The sequence below is a fragment of the Rhinoderma darwinii genome, chromosome 3, assembly GCF_050947455.1.
Source record: "Rhinoderma darwinii isolate aRhiDar2 chromosome 3, aRhiDar2.hap1, whole genome shotgun sequence".
Taxonomy (NCBI): domain Eukaryota; kingdom Metazoa; phylum Chordata; class Amphibia; order Anura; family Rhinodermatidae; genus Rhinoderma; species Rhinoderma darwinii.
Genome location: NC_134689.1, coordinates 333839837 through 333864243, shown reverse-complemented (window position 1 = coordinate 333864243; position 24407 = coordinate 333839837). Strand labels below are relative to the sequence as shown.

Sequence of the window (24407 nt, the reverse complement as noted above, 5' to 3'; positions counted from 1 at the left end):
AGATCTGTAATTTATAGCAAGCACCAGAATAAAATAATCTAGTAGAAGTAACAGGCGGGTAGCATAATGCTGGCCATACACATATGATAGCTGTTAGACAACTATCTACCCAGACTCAGATCTGCTGATCGTGCTTGTTTATTTCAGTAGGGACTCACCTCTGGCAGGGTTTTTCTCCTGGTAAAAAAAGAATGCTCGCTCCTCATTTCCCTCAACAGATTGTCAAAGGACAGTCGAGTTCCCGTCATACATATTAGGTTGTTGGCAGATCCCGCCAGCGTGTATTTTATTTATATGGCCAGATTTAGAACTAGAATGTCCACTTCATATTATCAGGCAAGATCTGACCTATAACCAGGAGCGTTGCTAGGGACGTAAAATATCAGCGGCACAAGCCCCAGGATATATGTTTACCCCCCAACAAAAAAACCATATACATCTCAAAGATTTCTGTAAGACTGTGGCCGCTATAGTTACCGCCCCCCTGTAGATAGCGCTACGCGCGCACACACATCCTGTAGATCATGCTACACACTTCCCCTGTAGATGATACCACACAATTCCATCTTTGTAGATGGTGCCACATGCCGAGACGAGACCCTTGCGTAGGCTGGTGTGATCCTGTCCCAGTGTCTTATAGGTTGCAGCCCGGGCTGACTGGCAGATGTTAGCCTGGGGGAAAACATAAGAAACGTTGTCAGTCATACACTTAGGTTGCTGTTTCTTGGCTGTTCCACCACTGATGGTTTCTGGGTCACCTGATGCTTCCTTTTTTTTTATAACCTAGTGCCATTGAGTATCGTCCATAACAATCCCACATTACCACAGCGTGATGTGACATTGTTATAGATGACAGACATGACCTCAAGTTATAAATAAAGGAGCAGCAGTCGAACCAGGAAACCATCAGTGGTGGAACAGCCAAAAATCAGCAACGTAAGTGTGTCATATGACAAGATTTATCAAAAAAGAAACACAGAAACCCTTTCAACTAATGCATTTGTCTAGGGTCCTTTTACACGGCCAGACAAGAGCCATGAAAATGAGCGCTGATCCACGAAACAGCCCATTAATCGGCGCTCTTTTGCGCCTTTAACAAGGGGCAATGCTTGGATATGTATGGGGACGAGCGATGGTTACTACGATCGTTAATTGCCATACATTTCCATCATGTCGGCAGCACACCTCCCTGTTTACACAGGGACATGTGCTGCCGACTAGCAAACAATTTATTGGCCTCGTAAACAAGTCGATTAGCTGATGAACGAGCGCTTGCTCATTCCTCGGCCGATAGTTGCCCGTATGAATGATGTTATTATCGATCACATCTAAGTTCATGATCTTAGATGTGATCGTTATTAGCTGGATCCTGCTTGTCAGAGACACACAAGACCAGCGTTGGTTTAAGCCGTCAGTCCTGCAGACCTGAAGTATTTAGCTTTGACGGCAAGATACAGCTTCTATGTATACAGAATACATAGAAACTGTATCTGAAGAGAAAGATTTTTTTAAATAAATGACAAATTTAAAAGTTGTTTAAAATGAAATAAAACATTGATTTATTAACAATAAATGGCTTCAAATATTTGCATAGCCGTTAAAGTCTGTAGTCAAATATAAAATGGACACGTAGCGGTTAAGGAGTGATTAAAACTGTATATAAACAATGCAAGCGGCCAATTACTGCATCACAAAACCACGGCAAATCATAATAAAACCGCTTGTGTATTTTTAGAAGCAGTTTTAATGTGTTGTTTTAAACTGCACCTCAACTGCTACATGTGAATATACCCTAACAGAACAAAACAGTCAAGCCTCCTTCCCCCACACAAAAACTATAACTAAACTTTCCCCTCGCATAACATCTACAGCAAAGCCCCCTTACCCTACACAACTGAACTCCAACGCGTTGAGGTCAAATCACGTTTTTTTGCAACAGTAGTTGTAAAATTACTTTTATAACCATGTCATTATCACAGATTTGCGAAAATCTCTACAAATGAAAAACGCAATATGACCATAACCTGTGAATAGATGCTAAAGAAGGCCAAACACATGGCAGATATGGTCAAATCTCCCCATACAAACTAATTAAAGGCTATGTACACCTTTGAAAACTTTTTTTTTCTTTTCTTTTTTTTAATAAAACAGTACATCAGTGTGGAATATTTGCCAACAGTCCCGAATTTGCCGCACGTGTCCCAGCAACTACCATATTCAATTGTACCTGTGTCCTCAGGATGCAGACACAATTGAATATTATGTCAGAGCAAGAAACTATCCAGTCCCTGCTCTGCCATTTACTCCTTCTGAAGCGGAATCCCCAGCAAGAACGTTGTCGACGCTCTGGCCGGGTATTGCGCTCCTAAAGGGAGCCCCTGACGTCTCGGTTTATAGGGTTGGTGTGGATTCCCAGAATACAGTCACAAGATTAACCCAGCACACAGAAAAAAAGGAGAAAATGTCATTGATGCAACGATTATTTAAAATCTTTGTCGTATTTTTCATATATTTAAATTTATATATATATATATATATATATATATATATATATATATATAGATCAATCATGAATGCATAGGCGACCAAAGTCTGAGGATGATAAAGGCCCATTACAGGCCTTTATCACTGCCGCTGTGCACAGAGAAAGATGAGGGTATAGGAGCCTAAGGCGTCTGTCTGCCAGACACTCTGAAAGGAGGTCTCCTTTCAGAGCATCCTTGGATTTTAGTCGCTTATGCATTTATGACTGATCTATATATATATATATATATATATATATATATATATATATATATATATATGTGCTAGGTTAATCTTGTGACTATCCATATATGGACAGTGATGTCAAGTCCTCCTCCAGGAGAGGAATCCCCGGCCAGCTCGTTGAGGACACTCTGGCTGGGTATTCCGCTCCTAGAAGGAGACCCTGATGTCTCTGTCCATATATAGACACAGGGCTGCCATCAGGGCAGTACTACTGGTACTGCCGTCAGGGGCTTGACCAGAGTGATGAAAAAATAGGGGCCCGCTCACTTCTCAGCTGCTTTAAACATTTGAATAAGGGCCCCAGCATTAGTCAATTGGAGATAGGACGGACCCTGCAATGTAATAGGGCCCATTCCTTACTCTGAAGTAACTAACGCTGGGGCCCTGAGAGGACTTACAGAAGAGGAAGATGCAGCATGAGAAGCAGAAGTTCCGTGTGGAGAGAGCCGTCCATCAGACACGTCCCTCTCTACACAGCCGACTGGACCTGCAGGCTGGTGAGTGTCCCCCCCTCTCCATCCCGCTTCCCATTCCCCCTGACCCCACTTGTAGAATATATAAAGTATGTTAAAATGTTTTTGATTTTTTTTTTGTTTCCCTAGTGTCTTTTTGCCTCGATTTTCGCAATCGTGACAAAAATGGCGCAGTTTTGCCACGATAATATAAAAATCACGGCAATACACGCTATTTGTGCCGCGATTACGAAAATTGCATAAAAAAAGGATACAAAATATAAAAAAATAGTGCTGTTAGGCTATATTCTCACAGTGCGGTCAAATCATGTTTTTGCCACGATTTTGCAAAAATTGTGCCCAAAAAAATGGGATTTGACCGCACTGTGTAACTAGACTAAGATCTTATTCAGACGGCCGTGTTCGGTCCGTGATATACGGAGCGTGTATTTCCCAGGCCGACCACAATTCAGGGAGCCAGACTCCTAGCATCACAGTTATCAATGCTGCTAGGAGACCCTGCTTCTCCGCGGGAATGCTGCCCCATGCTGTAACAATGTTTTCAGTACGGGACTGGGGACAGTATTCCCACGGGAAAGGGAGGGACTCCTATGATTATAGATAACTGTGATCGCTTCTCTGCCTTTTGGCTAAGATCAAGTGTAGTACCTGCTCAAGCTGAGGTTAGTAATCATCCCTGCCAGTGGTTCAGCGGCCATCGTAGGGGGATGACAGAACGCCGAGGTGAGGGCAGGGAACCACAACGGTCATGGCTCTGGTGTACGCATTTGGTTTAAAGGTACCATTTGTAGGTGACCAGGCGACCACCGGATCGAGGTCAGGAGGTCGGGTAGTTTGGAAGCCCGAGTTGCTATGTGCCCCAGGGCTGGTGACCCTGGGGTGCCCTAACTCACTGGCGGTGGGATCCCACTGAGTGAAGGTACATTTGCACGCACTCTCTTTCACACTATATGAGCACACACCTTTATTCTCCCGGCCTTCTGGCTGGGAGATGAGGAATTTTTATACATGGCGGATGTCCAGGCTGTATCACAGCGTACATCCACTTATTTAATTTTGTTTTTCACTGTGTGTTTGTCACGTTTGTTTACAGGATTTCGGATGCGAGGTGTAAGTAGAAGCAGGCTCCAAGGTGGACACTGGGGTGGCAGCCTAGGTTGAAGCCTTGGAGTGTTGTTGGGTCTCCCTAAGCTCCGGCAAGGGGGAATCATCGATCCTCGATCCTCTTGGCCTCAGGCTTGGAGGGTCAGGGAATGGTTATGCGGGGCCTCTCTCTTTTAAGAGAAGGGCTGCGATAGATCGCATCCTTGTGCACTTTTTGTGTGGCACTCCTGCACTTTTTTTTTGCACTTGGGTGATAGAAAGCACGGCTCGGGCTTTCAATAAAAAACTGTGATACAAGAAACCCGGCTCCCTGAACTGCGGTCGGTCTGGGAAATATGGCCGATACACGGTCCGTATATCACAGACCGAACATGGACGTCTGAATAAGGCCACTTGTCCACTTGTCTCCTATTTTTGGTGCGGACTGGGCACTGAAAATTCACTACAAATTACAATATAAGGCTATATTCAGACGAACGTGTGTGAAATCAGTCGTCAATAATGGCCGTTTTTCACAGCCGATTTGCACCCGAGATCAGTGAAAGTGGACAAAAATAGGACATGTCCAATTTTTTTTACATGCCCTTCACACGGTCCATTAAAGCAATGACCGTGTGAATAGCCCCATAGAAATCCATGCAGCTGTGTGATGACCATTAAAAAAACGTCCTTCACACAGACGATTAACAAAACCCCATGCACATGCAACAGTAAAAAAATCTGCGTGGAATTTAGGACGTGCTGCTGATTTTTAAATCAGCTGCATGCCTATTACGTTGCAGAATTGTAACATAATTCATCCTTTACAATGTGCAATGTTAAATACTTTTGTGTCAAAAAAGAAAAAAGTATAGTAGGTATGATACCTTTGTTGGCTAACCATAAAAGTTCTATATGCAGCTTTCAGAGCACACAGGCCCCTTCGTCAGTCAATTTACAAATGAATGACTGATAAAAAAAAAAAGCACAACTTTTTAAGATGTTACACAAACACAATTAGTACATGAGGTGATACATCATTAGGATAAGCCGGGGCAATAAAACTGAGGTTATAGGGGTGATGACTTAGGAGTTAAGGCATCTGGAGTCAGTCTGATGGGGGATGTGACGTGTGTCCATGTAGTGGCTCATAAATTCAGGTGTTAGATTGAGGCCTTGTCTCAATGACTGGAATTTTATCATCTTGAATTCCCAAATTTTTCTTTCTCTGTTGTTTTTTAAATGACCCTTCAGTATTAGGACCTTTAAATCTGCCAAACTGTGATGAGGTCCAGAGTAGGGATGCACGATGCATCGAAACTTCCATACTGTTTCGATACTGTGCTAATGAGCGGCGGCACTGAAGACAGAAGATGGCGGGCGCACTGCAAAACACCCCCATGTTCTGTCTTCAGTGCCTAAACCGCCGCTCATTAGTCCAGCACCATCACCTCAGGCTGACCGCGTGCGCACTTACTGTCAGGAGCAGGGCAATGGCTGTATTATACAGCTGCAGCCCTACTCTATAACGCTGGAGGTCAGAGAAATCTCATCTCCGCCTCTATTCCCCTGAATGCTGCGATCAAAGCTGACCACCACCGCAGCATTCAGGGAAAAATGAGAATTCCTGTGACACGATCGAGGGCCATACCATATATGGCCAGACAGCCCAGGGTCCATTGAAGGACCTCTGGCCTGCCTTACCATATTTCCTGTTGTTAGGGCATACTTAGGTATGTCCTAACAACTGCCCGTGTAGTATCCGTACACAGGCTAATGTACTGGTATATAGATATACGCCTGTTTAATATCAGTATATATATATATATATATATATATATATATATATATGCCAGTGCATTAAAGTTTAAAAATAAAGTAAAAACATAAAGTAATATTAAATGTTTAAAAAATGCACATACACCTTTTTTTACAATAAACATTAAAATAAGTCTCAATACTTATGACTGAGAAACATAAAGGGGTTGATTACTATTAATGTGAGGCACGTGGAGGTTAAATTCATCATCACACCACGCGCCTCACATCAGAAAATGGAAGAACCTTTTTTTTTTTATTACTGTTCGCAAAGTATCGTTTTGGTATTGAAATCGCAAAACTACACAAAGTATCGGTATCGAAGTCCAAATTCTGGTATCGTGACATCCCTAGTCCAGAGAAGTGTTTTCCCACGGGTGGATCCAACTCCTGTTTTATTGTATGTCTGTGAAGATTCATCCTGGTTTGTAGTTTTTGTATGGTTTCCCCAATGTAGATTCCTTTACTGATGCACCTTGTACACAGGATCATGTACACTACATTGGAGGATGTACAGGAGAAGGTGCCAGTGATTTTATAGTCCGGTTGTCTTTGGTATGTGGATGGTATTTGATGACAAGATGTTGGTACAGGTCTTGCATTTTCTACTGTTGCAAGGAAAGTTGCCAGTCTCTGATGGTGATGAGAAGGGCACTTCTGACCAGGAGATTCCTTAGGTTTGGTGGCTGTTTGTATGCAAGGAGAGGTAAATCCGGGGATATTTCCTTCAGTTTATTGTCTTTGTTGAATATAGGTTGGAGATCAGCAGCAATTTTTCTCAAGATGTTAATTTGTGGGTTGTATATGACCACTAGGGGCACCCTGCTGTTGTCTTCCTTCTTTTTGTTCTCCAGAGTATTGCTCCTTGGAATTCTTGTTGCTCTGCAGATCTGATCGTCTATAATCCTTGGATGGTATCCCTTTTGTAGGAATGTATTCCAGTGATAGCCGGTGTTGTTTTCTGTCTTCACTGTCTGAACAGATCCGTATGTAGTGCATTGCCCGGCTGTAGATGATGGATTTCTTTATGTGTCTCGGATGGAAGCTGTTCCATCTCAGATATGCTGGACGGCCTGTAGGTTTATGGTAGATTGTTGTTTGTATGGTATTGTTTCCCATGTATATGGTCATGTCCATGAAATATATTTGAGATGTAGAGTAGTTGAGAGTGAGTTTGATGGTAGGATGGAACTTGTTGAAGTTTTTATGGAAAGAAAGCAGTTCATGTTCAGAGCCTGTCCAGATTATCAGCAGGTCATCAATGTACCGGAAATATGCTAAAGGTTTAGTTGCGCAGGTTGATAAAAACTCTTCCTCTAGTTTGGCCATGAACAGGTTAGCATATTGTGGTGACATTCTGCTACCCATAGCGCTTCCCATACATTGCAGATATATGTCTTTGTCAAATAAAAAATAATTGTGATGGAGTTTGAACCTGATGAGTTGTAGGGCTGGCTCCAGGGCCGCCATCAGGAATTTCAGGGCCCCCTACAGCTACATTTTCTGGGCCCCCCTACCGTGGCACCGCCTGTTAACGGTACTCCGTCCAGTACTATATCATGGTACCCAGGGCCGCCATCAGGGGGGGTATTATGGGTACTGATGTGAGAGGCCCGGCCAAACCTAATTGAAAGGGGGGCCCGGCAAACTGCCGCGACTTGCCTTTGGTAGAAAAAAAAACAGGCCCCTGCAATGGGGCCCGTTTTTTTCACCAAAAGAATGTCATGAGCTGCGGGCCCCCCTTTCAATTAGGTTTGGCCGGGCCTCTCACATCAGTACCCCTAATACCCCCCTGATGGCGGCCCTGGGTAGCATGGGGGCCGTCAAACACCGCCGCCTGTGCGACCGATCACGCGCACCCGCAAACTCCCGCGCATGCGCACCGGCGACCGCCTGGAACCGCGCACCGAATTTTGAGGCAGATTTTGACCTGCCCACACTATCTTGCCGCGTTTTTTGCCCACGGCGATTGAGGACAGCAGACAGAAAACGCAGCGAAAAATGCATTTTCTGCCTCCCATTGATTTCGATGGGAGGTCAGAGGCAGAACCGCGGCAAGAAAGGACGTGCTGCTTTTTCTTTTTTCCGCGACTGGCTCCCATTGATTTCAGATTAAATCAATGGGAGGCGGTTTTGGAAGTTTTTTGGTGCTGATTCTGACGCAGTGTCCGAGTCAATATCAAGGCCCAAAAACTCTGTGAACTGGGCCTTATTGTTAGGGCTTATTCAGACGAACGTGTAATACGTCCGTGAAACGTGTGTGATTTTCACGCGCGTTGCACGGACCTATGTTACTCTATGGGGCCGCGCAGACTGTCAGTGATTTTCACGCGCCTCGCACGGACCTATCCTACTCTATGGGGCCGTGCAGACTGTCAGTGATTTTCACGCAGCGTGTGTCCGTGTGTCCGCTGCGTAAAACTCACGACATGTCCGATATTTGTGAATTGTTCGCGCATCACGCACCCATTGAAGTCAATGGGTGCGTGAAAATCACGCCCAGCGCTTCCGCAGCCGTATAAACTATGAATGAAAACAGAAAAGCACCACGTGCTACAAACATACAAACAGAGTGTCATAATGATGGCGGCTGCGCGAAAATCACGCAACCGCGCATCATACGCTGCTGACACACGGAGCTGTTATGGACCTTTTGCAAGCGCAAAACGCCACGTTTTTGCGCGCGCAAAAAGCACACGCTTGTGTAAATCCGGCCTTAGGGTAGGAACACACTAGGCATGAACACTGCGGATTTTATGCAACACATTTTATTGTGTAAAATCCGCAGCGTATTACAGTCGCAGCCGAGGGGGTCAGATATGAACAAATCTCATCCACACGCTGCAAAAATAATGGACCTGCAGTGTGACTGCAGTCGCATGTCAATTTATTCTGTGGAATCGCTGCTCCTCTGTTGCGGAAATGCTGCGGTTCTGCCGCAAAAATCACAAATGAGAAAAAAAAAAAGGCACTTTTTTAAATTTATAAAAAAGTTTAGACTTGCCCCGGCCGTAGTCCTGGTGACGCGATCCTCTATTCTTAGCGTAGCCCCGCCTCCTGTCAACTACGTTTCATCCCATGTGACTGCTGCAGCGGTCACATGGTCTACAGCGTCATCCCAGGAGGCGGGGCTACGTTCAGAAGAGAGAGATGCGTCACTTAAACTACGGCCGGGGTAAGTCTAAACTTTTTTTTCCCTGCAGGATTCCCGCAGCGGACATGCCTCACGAAACCTGCGCCACTATTTGGTGCGGTTTTGCTGGCGGAATTCCCTGCGGCTACCGGGGCGGATAAGCTGTGTAGTTTTACTCAGCATATCCGCCTAGTGTGTCCCTTATGATGTCGCTCCTGGAGCTGCTGCCGCTCTCTAAATAGGCAATTGGTCCAGTAGAATTTGGAATTATTTTTTTTTGTGAACCAGCTTAAAAAAATACAAAACTTTTGTGTTAGGGCCTGTTCACATCACCGTTCGCTTCCGCTCCGGGGTTCCGTCTGAGGTTTCTGTCGGGTGAACCCCGCAACGGAAAGTGAAAGTGATAGCACAGCTTCCGTTTCCATCACCATTAGCGCAGTCGACTGCGCTATTAATTCCGTCCGAAAACCAGCCGGAATGGTGACGAACGGAAACCATTAGCGATGTTTCCGTCACCATTGAGATCAATGGTGACTGAAACGGAAGCTGTGCTGTCACTTTCACTTTCCGTTGCGGGGTTCACCCGACAGAAACCTCAGACGGAACCCCGGAGCGGAAGCGAACAGTGATGTGAACAGGCCCTAACACAAAAGTTTTGTATTTTTTTAAGCTGGTTCGCAAAAAAAAATAATTCCAAATTCTACTGGACCAACTGCCTATTTAGAGAGCGGCAGCAGCTCCAGGAGCGACATCATAAGGGACACACTAGGCGGATATGCTGAGTAAAACTCCACAGCTTATCCCGGGAGCCGCAGGGAATTCTGCCAGCAAAACCGCACCAAATAGCGGCGCAGGTTTCGTGAGGCGTGTCCGCTGCGGGAATCCTGCAGGGAAAAAAAAGTTTAGACTTGCCCCGGCCGTAGTTTAAGTGACGCATCTCTCTCTTCTGAACGTAGCCCCGCCTCCTGGGATGACGCTGTAGACCATGTGACCGCTGCAGCAGTCACATGGGATGAAACTTCATGACAGGAGGCCGAGCTGCGCTAAGAATAGAGGATCGCGTCACCAGGACTACGGCCGGGGCAAGTCTAAACTTTATCAATTTAAAAAAGTACCTTTTTTTTCTTCTCATGTGTGATTTTTGCGGCAGAACCGCAGCATTTCCGCAACAGAGGAGCGGCGATTCCACAGAATACATTGACACGCTGCGGCTTAAAAAGTCACACGGCAGGTCCATTATTTTTGCAGCGTGTGGATGAGATTTGTTGAAATCTCATCCACTCTGCTGCGACTGTGATACGCTGCGGATTTTCCACAATAAAATGTGTGGCATAAAATCCGCAGTGTTCATGCCTAGTGTGTTCCTACCCTAAGGCCGGATTTACACAAGCGTGTGCTTTTTGCACGCGCAAAAAACGTGGCGTTTTGCGCATGCAAAAGTTCCATAACAGCTCAGTGTGTCAGCAGCGTATGATGCGCGGTTGCGTGATTTTCGCGCAGCCGCCATCATTATGACACTCTGTTTGTATGTTTGTAGCACGTGGTGCTTTTCTAATTTCATTCACAGTTTATACGGCTGCGGAAGCGCTGGGCGTGATTTTCACCCACCCATTGACTTCAATGGGTGCGTGATGCGCGAACAATGCACCAATATAGGACATGTCGTGAGTTTTACGCAGCGGACACACGCTGCGTGAAAATCACTGACAGTCTGCACGGCACCATAGAGTAACATAGGTCCGTGCGAGGCGCGTGAAAATCACGCGCGTTGCACGGACGTATTACACGTTCGTCTGAATAAGCCCTAACAATAAGGCCCAGTTCACAGAGTTTTTGGGCCTTGATATTGACTCGGACACTGCGTCAGAATCAGCACCAAAAAACTTCCAAAACCGCCTCCCATTGATTTAATCTGAAATCAATGGGAGCCAGTCGCGGAAAAAAGAAAAAGCAGCACGTCCTTTCTTGCCGCGGTTCCGCCTCTGACCTGCCATCGAAATCAATGGGAGGCAGAAAATGCATTTTTCGCTGCGTTTTTTGTCTGCTGTCCTCAATCGCCGCGGGCAAAAAACGCAGCAAAAAAACGCGGCAAGATAGTGTGGGCAGGGCAAAATCTGCCTCAAAATTCTTTAAAGAATTTTGAGGCAGATTTTTTTTTGCCTGCAAAATACTGTGTGAACAGGGCCATACATAAACAACACTTTGAGATAATTTACTCACTGTCAGAAGAGCTGCTCCCACTCCAGTCCTCTTCCGGCGATGTCTTCCAGGGGAGGTCTTCGGTCCAGACGTCCAGTCCTTCACCTCCAGCCAGGCTCCAGGTAAGTTTTGTCCATGTGGGTCCGCGGCTGCGCGCGCTTCGTTCGCGGGCGGCCGGTCGCGGGTGCGCGCGCGGTCGATCGCGGGTGCGCGCGTGGGCGGTCTCCAGTGCGGGCGTTCGTGGATGCGCGCTCGCGAGTGCGCACGCGCGGGAGTTTCATTGTGCGCGCGATCGGGTGCGCGCGCGCGGGCGGACGGTTTGACGGCCCCCCATGACGAGGGGAGGGGGCCCGCTGCAGCAGCAGCAGCAGCAGCTCACGACATTCTTTTGGTGAAAAAAACGGGCCCCATTGCAGGGGCCCGTTTTTTCCTACCAAAAGAATGTCGAGGCAGTTGCCGGGCCCCCCTTTCAATTAGGTTTGGCCGGGCCCCTCACACCACTACCCCTAATACCCCCCTGATGGCGGCCCTGGCTGGCTCTGTCGCTAGATTGTTCTTTTGAAGAAAGTGTTGGCATGCGGCTATACCATCCTCATGGGGGATGTTAGAATACAGAGACTCCACATCCATAGTTGCCAATATTGTTCCCTCTGGTAGTGGACCTAGGGCTGAGAGTTTGCAGAGGACGTCTGTGGTGTCTTGGACATAACTGGGTGTGCACCTCACCAAGGGCTTTAGAAGATTTTCCACCCAGCCAGAAATATTCTCAGTTAAAGTCCCAACACCTCAAATGATTGGTCTCCCTGGATTACCTTCTTTATGTATTTTAGGTAACATGTAGAATGTACCCATTCTGGGATTTTTTACTGTCCTTTACAATGTAAAGGGTTAATTTGTTGTAAATCCCTAGCAAATTCTGTAAGGCTACACGAATACATTGAGGAATTGGGTGCACAAAATCTGCATCAAAACCGCAGGTAATTCTGCAGGTAAAATCTGCATGCAATAATGCATTTTTTGATACATTTTTATGTGTGGTTTTTACATTTTGATGCGGAAATAGGTGCAGGTTTTATGCAGCAGATTTTTTGTAATTTTTTTTAAACTAGTCAGAAACAATTTGTGAGTGGAAACGCAAGATAAATTGACATGTACCATATTTTCAAACACGCACCGCTAGTCAATTTTTATGCAGAAAATATCTGCGATACGTAGATGAACTTTCTTGATCTCATTTACTTTGCTGGTACTGTATTACCCTGCGAAAATACCCGCGACAAATTTGCACGTAATAAGTATCGTGTGCATTTGGCCTAACAGAGGTTTTTTTTAACTCACCCTAAGGCCGTATTCACACATGTTGCATTTGATACGGATAACGATGACATGCCGATGATTCTGCATCCCATGCATATGAGGTTTCCGCAACCCAGTTCACATGCTGTGACAAATTTTCCACCTGTATTTTTGTCCGCACCATGAAAAGAAATCCGCCACAGCAATAAGTAGCATCCTGATTATTTTTGCATGGAAAAGCCGAGGATAAGCAACTTTGAATGACAATGGGACTCAGGCCTTTTTCACACAGTTTTTTGCAGGCAGAAAAATCTGCCTAGAAATTCTTTCACGCTTTCTATTCCTCCCATTGATGTCAATAGGAGGTCAGAGACGGAAATGCCCGAAGAAAGGGCATGTCACTTCTTGTTTCCGCACGTGTTTTTTTCCACTTTTTCCACTTGCGGGAAAAAAACGCCTTCACCTCCCATTGAAATCAATAGGAGGCGATTTTGGCCGTTTTTTGCCGCAGTTTCCAACACGGTTTCCGTGGCTAAAAATGCGGAAAAAAACTCACTGTGTGAACAGGGCCTTATTCTTGTGCGTATCTGCTACACGCTTATGGCACATCTGCGTCAGAAATCAAAGGGAAAGCCTCAGATTTTTGATGTTGAAAAACACATTGAACTTTAATGGCAACATAAGAACGGAGCATTAGTGCACCTTATATCCTCACAAGCGCCCCCCCACCACTTAAGGCTCCCTTCACATCATGTTGTTGCCCTAAGTTTATCGTGTACGTCTGGGAATCTCCTAACGTACACTATATACAACGTAAACCATAATTCACAAGGCTCCATTATGTCCTATTAGCCTCGGTCAGGCTGGCAGCCGTCGGTATACCTTATTTTTGAAGGATGGAATAGCGTAGTAGACTTTGTTATTCCATCCTGAGAGAATGCACAAAAAACAGTATACCGCTCCTGACATTAGTATGTGGAAAGTGATGTCAGGAGTCCCCAGGCAGAGCATCACAAGTGCTCTACCCGTGGACTTTGTCCCTGGGAAAGCTCCTGACATCACTGTCCATATACATGGCCGCAATCAGGGGGGTATTAGGGGTAGTACTGTAGGGGGCCCGGCCAAACTTAATTGAAAGGGGGGCCCGGCAACTGCCGCGACTTGCTTTTGGTAGAAAAAAACAAGCCCCTGCAATGGGGCCTGTTCTTTTCACCAAAACAATGTCGTGAGCTGCTGCGGGCCCCCGAGCTGCGGCAGCGGGCCCCCCTTTGATCACCGCCGCGCGAAACACCACCGCTTGCGCGCGTACGAGCGCGCACGACCGCAAGCACGAGCCCACGACCGCGCACGAGCCCACGCGCGAACGACCAGGCGCGCCGCCGAGAGGGAGCAACACAAGTACATCGACGGGGAAGGACAGCCACACAGGGACAGCGGCGCACGGTTACTTACCTGCTGGCCCGCCTCCGACTCCGCCTCCTCGTCCTCCTTGTCTTCCTTGTCCTCCTCCGCCTCCTCGTCTGACTCCGCCTCCTCCTCCGCCTCCTCGTCCTCCTCCTCCTCCGCCTCCTCGTCCGACTCCGCCTCCTCCTCCTTCTCCAGAGCGTAGCTGCGTAAGGAGAGGGGGGGGAGTCTAGTTGCGCGGCGGAAGTTCTACGATCCCCGCCATTTTCTGGAGCCTGGAGCCTGGAGGTGAAGGACGACATCTGGACCGAAGACATCGCCTGAAGAGGACTGGAGTTGGAGCAGCTCTTCTGACACGGTGAGTAAAGTGTCTCAAAGTGCTGTTTAAGTATGGCCCTGTTCACACAGAGTATTTTGCAGGCCGAAAAAATCTGCCTCAATATTCCTTAAAGAATTTTGAGGCAGATTTTGACCTGCACACACTATCTTGCTGCGTTTTTTGCTGCGTTTTTTGCCCGCTGCGATTGAGGACAGCAGACAAAAAACGCAGCGAAAAATGCATTTTCTGCCTCCCATTGATTTCGATGGGAGGTCAGAGGCGGAACCGCGGCAAGAAAGGACGTGCTGCTTTTTATTTTTTCCGCGACTGGCTCCCATTGATTTCAGATTAAATCAATGGGAGGCGGTTTTTGGAGTTTTTTGGTGCTGATTCTGACGCAGTGTCCGAGTCAATATCAAGGCCCAAAAACTCTGTGAACTGGGCCTTATTGTTAGGTTAGGAACACACTAGGCGTGAACACTGCGGATTTTATGCAACACATTTTATTGTAGAGAATCCGCAGCGTATTACAGTCGCAGCAGAGTGGATGAGATATGAACAAATCTCATCCACACGCTGCAAAAATAATGGACCTGCAGTGTGGCTTTTTAAGCTGCAGCATGTCAATGTATTCTGTGGAATCGCTGCTCCTCTGTTGCGGAAATGCTGCGGTTCTGCCGCAAAAATCACGAATGAGAAAAAAAAAAAAGGTATTTTTTAAAATTGATAAAAAAGTTTAGACTTGCCCCGGCCGTAGTCCTGGTGACGCGATCCTCTATTCTTAGAGCAGCTCGGCCTCCTGTCATGACGTTTCATACCATGTGACTGCTGCAGCGGTCACATGGTCTACAGTGTCATCCCAGGAGGCGGGGCTACGTTCAGAAGAGAGAGATGCGTCACCAGGACTACGGCCGGGGAAAGTCTAAACTTTCCCTGCAGGATTCCCGCAGCGGACATGCCTCCCGAAACCTGCGCCACTATTTGGTGCGGTTTTGCTGGCAGAATTCCCTGCGGCTACCGGGGCGGATAAGCTGTGTAGTTTTACTCAGCATATCCGCCTAGTGTGTCCCTTATGATGTCGCTCATGGAGCTGCTGCCGGTCTCTAAATAGGCAGTTGGTCCAGTAGAATTTGTAATTATATTTTTTTGTGAACCAGCTTATAGGACGAGTGTCGTGAAATTATTTTTTTTTTATATCAATTTGCTTTTTGTGTTTTATTAAAAAATGTTTTATTTATTTGTGTGTTTGTGTTTTACTTTTTTTTATTTTTGCACTTTTTCTTGTCCATGGGGGCTGCCATTTTTTTTTCCATCTCTGTATGTGTCGATTAACGGCACATACAGCCCCATAGTGAATGCGAACGGGGCCCGTTCCATCCACTATGCTGTACGCCGTGGGAACGCCGCATGCGCCGCTCCCACACAGTCCAAATTTAAGGTCTTCGGCTGAGTGACATCCGACGCCATTTTCTTGTGGACCGGAAGCCGCGGCCGGACTTTAAGATTACTACTTCCGGTCGCGGCTTCCGGACTTGTGCACTTGGAGGGAGCGGACGGACCAGAGGGAGCGGTGGCGGCAGGAGCAGGTAAGTTAGGTCTGTGTATGTACGTGTTTTAGTGTGTGATTACTACTTTATCTAAACCTACTACACTGTGTATTAGCTAAAAAAAAATGGTGACACACAGTGTAGGAGGTTAGACCGTTCAATCCCCTCCTTTCTCGTGGCACTAGCCAGGCTAAAGGAGGGAGGGGGATTCTGTGAGCTCACTAGAGCGAGTGTGTATTCTCAAATTTTGCAAGCATAAAGCAATGTGGTTGCTTTACCACATGCAATGCTGCAATTTTGGGAATTGCTCCATCTAGTGACCAGCGCTGGGAAATGTTATAAATTAGAATCTAATTTATAATATTTCCTGACTCATGAAAAAATTAGAACAATGTTTAATACATTATTTAACTAAAAACAAAAAATAATTCTAGCGACACATTCTTTTGTGTGAGGCTGGATTCACACGAGCATGTTCGGTCCGTAAAGGTCGGAACATATTTCAGCCGCAAGTCCTGGACCGACCACACTGCAGGGAGACGGGCTCCTAGCAACATAGTTATGTACGATGCTAGGAGTCCCTACCTCGCTGCGGGACAAACGTCCCGTACTGTAATCATGTTTTCAGTACGGGACAGTAGTTCCACGGAGAGGCAGGGACTCCTAGTGTCGTACATAACTATGATGGTAGGAGCCCGGCTCCCTGCAGTGTGTTCGGTCCGAGACTTGCGGCCAAAATACGTTCCGTCCTTTACGGACGTAACATGCTCGTGTGAACCCAGCCTGAGGCTTTGTTCACAGCTGCGTAGGAAGCTCCGTTGCAGATCTGACAGAGAATAACGGATACAGTAGTGCTGCATGCTGCACTATTGTTTTCGTTAAAACAACCAACACCCCAACGGAAATCCGACAAAACCCATTAAAGTCAATTAAAGTGGGTTTCGTTGGCGGAAGGTGTTGTCTGTTGTGCAGCGGAACAGGCGCTTCTTATTTTTCCGTTGCTCTGCTCTGACAAAGGAGAATAACGGAAAGCTGAACGCAGGTGTGAACCCAGCCTAACATTTTGAGTAAAATAAAATTTGCACTCCCATGCAGGCGGAGCTGGTACGGAGCGGCGGTCAAGCATGTACTATGCTGTTTCCGTCATTCCCATAGACTTTGAATGAAATGGAAGTGTGCACGCTTGACCGCCGCTCAATTCAATGTCCCCCTCACTGTGGGGGTGCAGTGAGGAGGATCTGGGGGTTTGGGACCCTCGTTCTTATGAACACAAAAAAAAAACCAATTAAACTGTAAAATTATTGTTAACCCACCTGCTGGCCTCACTTTCTTGCTGGCCGCTCCGTTCCCTCATTCTGGTCCCAATTGTCCGGGATCCAAGATGGCTGCTACTGCCTCAGACTTGCATATAGAAAGCGTTGCCTGCCAGTCTGAGACATGCCGCCACCTCCTTCACTGCTCTCGGAATCTCTGTGTCCATCTCTTCTGACACGTCTGGCTTCTTGAAAGAGGTTCCGTCTGCAGCAACATCCTCACTGACAGCGCCAGGGTTGGCATGAATCATCTTGTGTATGTAAGTATATCACATTGTATGCTTGTAATGGCCTTATATGTTTTATTGTCTGTTTTTTTTTTACAGGTTTGAGTATCTTGGACTATTTAAGATCGTGGTAGGATCAAATTTGTACCAATAAAATGATCAAAACGGGCTGTGGGGGGGGGGGGGGGCGCAGTTTATTTCAATAAAGTATTTTTTATACATTTTTCCACTGTATAACAGAACTAGTAATCGAGGTGTCTGACTGACACCTCTCCATTACAATTGCTAGGGTTTGGCGTCAGCCAGAGGTGTGCTATGTCCACTTTTGGCTGACACCAACCCCTTTTCCCCAGTACCCAACGCACCAGGGCTACTGGGAAGAGCCGAGGACTATTGGGTGGCCCCTGGGACGGCCACAGGCTGGTATTTTTAGGATGGGAGGGAACCAATAGCCATGGACCTTCCCATCCTGAGAATTTCAAACTGCGGTTGTTGGTTTTTCTTGGCTGAATAGAGCAATAGGAGGACCCCACATGTTTTTTTGTTTAATCATTTTTAAGAAAAGCATTACACTATGCTATAAATACAAATATATATATAAAAACATGGAGAAAATCAATAGCTGCAGTCTGATTATCCGGATGGGAAGGACCATGGCTATTGGTCCCCTCCTATCCTAAAAACACCAGCCTGTGGCCGTCCCAGGGGCCACCCAATAGTCCTCGGCTCTTCCCAGTAGCCCTGGTGCGTTGGGTACTGGGGAAAAGGGGTTGGTGTCAGCCAAAAGTGGACATAGCACATCACTGACTGACACCAAGCCCTAGCGATTGTAATGGAGAGGTGTCAGTCAGACACATCGATTACTAGTTCTGTTATACAATTGAAAAAAATATAACAAACACTTTATTGAAATAAACTGCCCCCCCCCCTCTACAGCCCGCTTTGACCATTTTATTGGTAAAAATTCGATCCCACGACAATCCAACGTAGTCCAAGACACGGAAACCTTTAAAAATAACAGACAATAAAACATAGAAGACCGTTACAAGCATACAATGTGATATACTTAAAGAGGCTCTGTCACCAGATTATAAGTGCCCTCTCTTCTACATAATCTGATCAGCGCTGTAATGTAGATAATTGTTTTTTATTTTGAAAAACGATAATTTTTGACCAAGTTATGAACAATTTTAGATTTATGCTAATTAGTTTCTTAATAGACAACTGGGTGCTTTTTAACAACTGGGCGTTGTACAGAGGAGTGTATGACGCTGACCAATCAGTGACCAATCAGCTTCATACACTTCTCATCGTTCCAGCCCAGCTACTTTCACTGCACAGCGTGATCTCGCGAGATCACGCTGTGCTGTCACATACTCCCACATTAACTTTACCGAAGTGTCTTGGGAGTGAATAGGCATCACCTCCAGCCAGGACACAATGTCTATTCACAATGCCACAACTTTGGTAAAGTTTCTGTGGGACTTACTCACAGCACAGCGTGATCTCGTGAGGTCACGCTGTGCAGTGAAAGAAGCTGGGCTAGAACGATGAAGTGTATGACGCTGATTAGTCGCTGATTGGTCACTGATTGGTCAGCGTCATACACTTCTCTGTACAATGCCCAGTTGGTAAAAAGTTAAAAAGCACCCAGTTGTCTATTATACTAGCATAAATTTTAAATTGTTCATAACTTGGTCAAAAATGATAGTTTTTCAAAATAAAAACCACTGTTATCTACATTACAGCGCCGATCAGATTATCTAGGAGATAGGGCACTTATAATCTGGTGACAGAGCCTCTTTAAATACAGAAGATGATTCATGCCAACCCTGGCGCTGTCTTGCTCCGTCCTCCACTGACGTGCTGTCAGTGAGGATGTTGCTGCAGCCGGAACCCCTGTCAAGAAGCCAGCAGGACAAGTGTCAGAAGAGATGAACACAGTGCTGACATCATCAGTGCTTGTCCTTTGGAGAGCAGTGAAGAAGGCGCATGTCTCAGATTTGCAGTTAATGCTTTCTATATACAAGTCTGAGACAGTAGCAGCCATCTTGGATTCTGGAAAACGGGGACCGGAATGAGTAAGCAGAATCAGAAACAAGTGAGGCCAGCAGGTAAGTTATCAATAATTTTGCAGTATTTAATTAGTTGTTTTTTTGGACTGAATGGTTGCTTTTTAACCAGTAAGCAGCAGCTCCAGTGTGCGTCTAGCTGGGGTGTATTTACGTTGCTGAGCGGTCTCATGCTGCAATCTAGCACATCTTGACATCACGCTCAATGTCATAAGCGTTAACCCTAAAGTTTAAAACTCTGTAGAACTAATGACGAAGCTCTTTACAAAATTTATATATATTTATTTTTTCTTTCACTTAATAATTTTTATTATTTCTAAAGATCCAAAGCGCTGAAGAGCAGTCCCAGCGACGCCAACTGCTGTGTCTGGATAGGGCAGAGGGAGCGGCTCAGCTTCAGTGTGTGGTAAGCGCTTGTGAGCTTGATCCCCCCCTGCTGAAGAGAAGAGAAGACTGCAAAGGTAAGTGTAAAATGAATAAATGGGTTACATAGAGAATTAGAATAATATTTACACACAGGGGTGTAACTACATTGTGCCCCATGCCACACTTTGGAATAGCCTCATCCACCTTAAAGAGGCTGTCACCACATTATAAGTGCCCTGTCTCCTACATAATCTGATCGGCGCTATAATGTAGGTGACAGTAATGCTTTTTATTTTAAAAAAACAATCTATTTTCACCACTTTATTTTCGATTTTAGATTTATGCTAATGAGTTGCTTAATGCCCAAGTGGGCGTGTTTTTACTTTAGACCAAGTGGGCGTTGTACAGAGGAGTGTATGACGCTGACCAATCAGTGACCAATCAGCGTCATGCACTCCTCTCCATTCATTTAGGCAGCGCATAGGGATCCTTTTAGATCCTTATGTGCTGTCTTATACTAACACATTAACAATACTGAAGTTTTTAGACAGTGAATAGACATTCTACAGGAAATCTATTCACAATCCCTGCACTTTGTTACAGTTCCTGTGGTAGTTACAGCAGAGGAAGCGTAATCTCGCGAAATTACGCTGTAGATGACAGGTTACAACGAGATTACGCTTCCTCTGCTGTAACTACCACAGACAGAGTTACAAAGTGCAGGGATTGTGAATAGACATTCCGTGAAATATCTATTCACTGTCTAAACACTTCAGTATTGTTAATATGTTAGTATAAGACAGCACATAGAGATACCTGACGAAGCATCAGCGAAACGCGTGTCGGGTCCAGCAGCGGTCCCCCCCTCCAGGTCCTGATCTCCTGGCTATCCTTGTACTGTGTAGGTGTAGGTATACTGCCATTTGTATGTTAATTTTGTGTAAGATTGCACTTGCATCTTTCCCAAGTATAGTTATCTATCTGTGCAAACGTACCATACCTAGCACCTGCTTTAAATTATTGATGCATGCACTTTAGCTCTCTGTGTGATTGCATGACCAATTTACCATCTGGGGGGGGGGGGGGCCACGCTGCTTTTCTGTTCTGATTCCATCTTTTTACGAGGGCTTATGTTATTTTATTGTGTATAGTTGTTTTTATGTGATTTCTTGTGTCTAATTGCCTTTAATAAAGATTGTACGTAACTTTTCTATTTATCTGGTCGTGCGTGACCTGTCTCTTTTTCTGGTTTGTTATATCAGTCACTAGGACCATTGGTACATTTTGGGGCATTGTTCGGTTTGGTAAACAGCACATAGAGATCTAAAAGGATCTCTATTAACTGCCTAAATGAATGGGGAGAAGTGTATGACGCTGATTGGTCAGCGTCATACAATCCTCTGTACAACACCCACTTGGTCTAAAGTAAAAACACGCCCACTTGGGCATTAAGACACTCATTAGCATAAATCTAAAATCGCTAATAAAGTGGTGAAAATAGATCGTTTTTTTTAAATAAAAAGCACTGCTGTCATCTACATTATAGCGCCCATCTCCTTATGTAGGAGACAGGGCACTTATAATGTTGTGACAGAGCCCCTAAGCATGGACCCCAGAACCAACATAAAAATATAAAAAAAATGTACTCCCCACTACTCGCTCCTCTTGCCTTCATGGCCTGCTACACAAGGCCCACTACCACATCCAGCCGGGCAGCAGCAGGAAATTATATGAGACGCAGCATACACCGTCCTAACGCTTTGTTAAATACATGGATCCAGTTTTAGGCTGGGTTCACACGACCATGTTACGTCCGTAATGTACGGAACGTATTTCGGCCGGAAGACCCGGACCAAACACACTGCAGGGAGCCGGGCTCCTAGCATCATAGTGATGTACGACGCTAGGAGTCCCTGCCTCTGCGTGGAACTACTGTCCCGTACTGTAATCATGATTACAGTACGGGACAGTTGTCCTGCAGCGAGGCAGGGACTCCTAGCGTCGTACATCCACACACCAGGACCATACCCTAATGGACATGGTCAAAGACATGAGCAATCTAGAATTTTTAGGATAGGTTAATTTTACCAGTGAGAGATAGATTATATTTAAAAAAAAAACAGAAAATCACATAGTCAAAATTATATATATTTATTTGCATTATGCACAGAGAAATAAGTATTTGATCCCTTTGGCAAACAAGACTTAATACTTGGTGGCAAAACCCTTGTTGGCAAGCAAAGCAGTCAGACGTTTTTTTGTAGTTGATGATAAGGTTTGCACACATGTTAGATGGAATTTTGGACCAACTGCTTTTTGCAGATCATCTGTAAATCATTAAGATTTCGAGGCTGTCGCTTGGCAACTCGGATCTTCAGCTCCCTCCATAAGTTTTCGATGGGATTAAGGTCTGGAGACTGGCTAGGCCACTCCATGACCTTAATGTGCTTCTTTTTGAGCCACTCCTTTGTTGCCTTGGCTGTATGTTTCGGGTCATTGTCGTGCTGGAAGACCCAGCCACGAGCCATTTTTAATGTCCTGGTGAAGGGAAGGAGGTTGTCACTCAGGATTTGACGGTACATGGCTCCATCCATTCTTCCATTGATGCGGTGAAGTAGTCCTGTGCCCTTAGCAGAGAAACACCCCCAAAACATAATGTTTCCACCTCCATGCTTGACAGTGGGGACGGTGTTCTTTGGGTCATAGGCAGCTTTTCTCTTCCTCCAAACACGGCGAGTTGAGTTAATGCCAAAGAGCTAATTTTTTGGCTCATCTGACCACAGCACCTTCTCCCAATCACTCTCAGAATCATCCAGATGTTCATTTGCAAACTTCGGACGGGCCTGTACATGTGCCTTCTTGAGCAGGGGGACCTTGCGGGCACTGCAGGATTTTAATCCATTACGGCGTAATGTGTTACCAATGGTTTTCTTGGTGACCGTGGTCCCAGCTGCCTTGAGATCATTAACAAGTTCCCCCCGTGTAGTTTTCGGCTGAGCTCTCACCTTCCTCAGGATCAAGGATACCCCACGAGGTGAGATTTTGCATGGAGCCCCAGATCGATGTCGATTGACAGTCATTTTGTATGTCTTCCATTTTCTTACTATTGCACCAACAGTTGTCTCCTTCTCACCCAGCGTCTTACTTATGGTTTTGTAGCCCATTCCAGCCTTGTGCAGGTCTTTGATCTTGTCCCTGACATCCTTAGAAAGCTCTTTGGTCTTGCCCATGTTGTAGAGGGTAGAGTCAGACTGATTAATTGAGTCTGTGGACAGGAGTCTTTTATACAGGTGACCATGTAAGACAGCTGTCTTTAATGCAGGCACCAAGTTGATTTGGAGCGTGTAACTGGTCTGGAGGAGGCTGAACTCTTAATGGTCGGTAGGGGATCAAATACTTATTTCTCTGTGCACAATGCAAATAAATATATATAATTTTGACTATGTGATTTTCAGTTTTTTTTAAATATAATCTATCTCTCACTGGTAAAATAAACCTAGCCTAAAAATTCTAGACTGTTCATGTCTTTGACAGTGGGCAAACTTACAAAATCAGCAAGGGATCAAATACTTATTTCCTTCACTGTATGTAGTATGAACTGACATTTGTCTTGTACCCTTTTTTTTTTTTTAGCAGTGATTTATCAGGACTTTAGTACAGGTTTGTGAGTTAATATATTTCATTTTGTTCAGACGTTCTACTAGTTCAGTTTCATTGTTATTTCACACGGTTTTCCTTCCTTGGTGAAGATTTTTGAACCATTTAACAATTTTATTTTCTCTATAGCAAATTAAGTTCCCCTTTTTCAATTGTCTTCTATCAATACTCCTCATTATAAGTTTTGGGGCTATTAGAGGTACCAAGCAGTGTTTCGCCAATCTTGCTTTTCTAGAAAAAATACATATATTTTGCTCTTAGTTAATACTTATTGAGACCAAAAAAAATGTACCACCATAAATCTGGCTTTCAAAAACGCAAGAAAAAAAGAGAGCGTGAAGAAGAGGAAAAGATAAAGAAAAAAGTGATACTGGACTACTTTAAGAAGCCACAATCCAACCAGGGAAGTGATGTTGAAATCCAAGAATTACCTGAACTACACATAGAAGCTTCTCATCAAATACTTGCGCAAACGGCATCATCCAGCCAGGTGGCTGCGCCTGCAAGCATTTCGTCAGTTATGGAAGAAGAGAATGCTACTTCTAGCAATATGTCAACTTTTGCAGTGACAGAAGAAGCTGTAGAGACACCATGTTCCTGCACTATGTCCACGGTGGCATCGACTGTACAAGAAATTACCGGAGCATGAACATTCCGCACAGCACAGAAAGCACTACTGGAGTTGGAGAACACTCCAAAAGTCCATAGGCGGTCATGGTGTTGACTTCGAG

The 24407-nt window shown here is 45.4% G+C and overlaps 1 pseudogene; it reads left to right on the top strand.

The window, feature by feature from the left end:
• Window positions 1-3851: 3851 nt before the first annotated feature.
• Window positions 3852-3921, top strand: LOC142751159 (U2 spliceosomal RNA; annotated as a pseudogene).
• The last annotated feature ends 20486 nt before the right edge of the window (window positions 3922-24407 follow it).